Below are 2,500 nucleotides of genomic sequence, written 5' to 3'. Positions count from 1 at the left end.
AGTGTGGGTTACGCGTACATCAGCGGACAGTCCACACAGGCCGTACCACAACGTACACTGACTGCATCGACAACCGAATGCAACTGAACAGCTGCAAGGCTCATTTCACAAACAAACGCCTGACCGACCAGCTTGGAAGGGCAGGAGGGGAGGGCGATATTCGTTCTGTAGCGGTACACCCTTCCAGTGGTTAGCGGGACTGTGTAGAAAGTACGCAACACTCGAAAGACCTTTATGTGAGGGTACGCACCATGGCATCAAGAAATACACATGACACCAGAGGATCCAAGCAGTGAACTATGTTCAGAGGGTTGCTGTTAGGCAAAGCTACATTCCTGTGACGTTACATGTGACAGTTAAGGTGCAGTGTAAGTTAGGTTAAGGTGCAGTGTAAGTTAGGTTAAGGTGCAGTGTAAGTTAGGTTAAGGTGCAGTGTAAGTTAGGTTAAGGTGCAGTGTAAGTTAGGTTAAGGTGCAGTGTAAGTTAGGTTAAGGTGCAGTGTAAGTTAGGTTAAGGTGCAGTGTAACTTAGGTTAAGGTGCAGTGTAAGTTAGGTTAAGGTGCAGTGTAAGTTAGGTTAAGGTGCAGTGTAACTTAGGTTAAGGTGCAGTGTAACTTAGGTTAAGGTGCAGTGTAACTTAGGTTAAGGTGCAGTGTAACTTAGGTTAAGGTGCAGTGTAACTTAGGTTAAGGTGCAGTGTAACTTAGGTTAAGGTGCAGTGTAAGTTAGGTTAAGGTGCAGTGTAACTTAGGTTAAGGTGCAGTGTAACTTAGGTTAAGGTGCAGTGTAACTTAGGTTAAGGTGCAGTGTAACTTAGGTTAAGGTGCAGTGTAACTTAGGTTAAGGTGCAGTGTAACTTAGGTTAAGGTGCAGTGTAACTTAGGTTAAGGTGCAGTGTAACTTAGGTTAAGGTGCAGTGTAACTTAGGTTAAGGTGCAGTGTAACTTAGGTTAAGGTGCAGTGTAACTTAGGTTAAGGTGCAGTGTAACTTAGGTTAAGGTGCAGTGTAAGTTAGGTTAAGGTGCAGTGTAAGTTAGGTTAAGGTGCAGTGTAACTTAGGTTAAGGTGCAGTGTAACTTAGGTTAAGGTGCAGTGTAACTTAGGTTAAGGTGCAGTGTAACTTAGGTTAAGGTGCAGTGTAAGTTAGGTTAAGGTGCAGTGTAACTTAGGTTAAGGTGCAGTGTAACTTAGGTTAAGGTGCAGTGTAACTTAGGTTAAGGTGCAGTGTAACTTAGGTTAAGGTGCAGTGTAACTTAGGTTAAGGTGCAGTGTAACTTAGGTTAAGGTGCAGTGTAACTTAGGTTAAGGTGCAGTGTAACTTAGGTTAAGGTGCAGTGTAACTTAGGTTAAGGTGCAGTGTAACTTAGGTTAAGGTGCAGTGTAAGTTAGGTTAAGGTGCAGCGTAACTTAGGTTAAGGTGCAGCGTAACTTAGGTTAAGGTGCAGCGTAACTTAGGTTAAGGTGCAGCGTAACTTAGGTTAAGGTGCAGCGTAACTTAGGTTAAGGTGCAGCGTAACTTAGGTTAAGGTGCAGCGTAACTTAGGTTAAGGTGCAGCGTGGGTTAGGTTAGGGGCCAACGTGGGTTAGGTTAGGGGCCAACCTGGGTTAGGTTAGGGGCCAACGTGGGTTAGGTTAGGGGCCAACGTGGGTTAGGTTAGGGGCCAACGTGGGTTAGGTTAGGGGCCAACGTGGGTTAGGTTAGGGGCCAACGTGGGTTAGGTTAAGGGCCAACGTGGGTTAGGTTAAGGGCCAACGTGGGTTAGGTTAAGGGCCAACGTGGGTTAGGTTAAGGGCCAACGTGGGTTAGGTTAAGGGCCAACGTGGGTTAGGTTAAGGGCCAACGTGGGTTAGGTTAAGGGCCAACGTGGGTTAGGTTAAGGGCCAACGTGGGTTAGGTTAAGGGCCAACGTGGGTTAGGTTAAGGGCCAACGTGGGTAAGGTTAGGGGCCAACGTGGGTAAGGTTAAGGGCCAACGTGGGTTAGGTTAAGGGCCAACGTGGGTTAGGTTAAGGGCCAACGTGGGTTAGGTTAAGGGCCAACGTGGGTTAGGTTAAGGGCCAACGTGGGTTAGGTTAAGGGCCAACGTGGGTTAGGTTAAGGGCCAACGTGGGTTAGGTTAAGGGCCAACGTGGGTTAGGTTAAGGGCCAACGTGGGTTAGGTTAAGGGCCAACGTGGGTTAGGTTAAGGGCCAACGTGGGTTAGGTTGCCAGAGATGTGTCAAATCAGGATGTACGTTTGGCTGGTGTCAGGTGGTGGGTTGGTTCGATGCCTTTATAAGGGGTGTGGCCAAAGGGTATTTTATTACTTGTACCTTTTGTGTTGTGGCGTGGCGTTGCGTCCTGTGTTGATACTGGGTGGACCACTGTGGGTGTTGCTGGCTGATTTGAGCTGCGTTGTTTGCGGGTGATGTGAGACATTCTGTCTTATTAGTGGACGTGACGTTCCTCTTGTCGTTGTTTGGATAGTGTCCTGTGGCAGCGAGGATAAAATGGATGTTGT

The sequence above is a fragment of the Schistocerca gregaria genome, unplaced genomic scaffold, assembly GCF_023897955.1.
Source record: "Schistocerca gregaria isolate iqSchGreg1 unplaced genomic scaffold, iqSchGreg1.2 ptg000640l, whole genome shotgun sequence".
NCBI classification, from domain to species: Eukaryota; Metazoa; Arthropoda; class Insecta; order Orthoptera; family Acrididae; genus Schistocerca; species Schistocerca gregaria.
Note: the sequence above shows the minus strand (reverse complement) of the source record.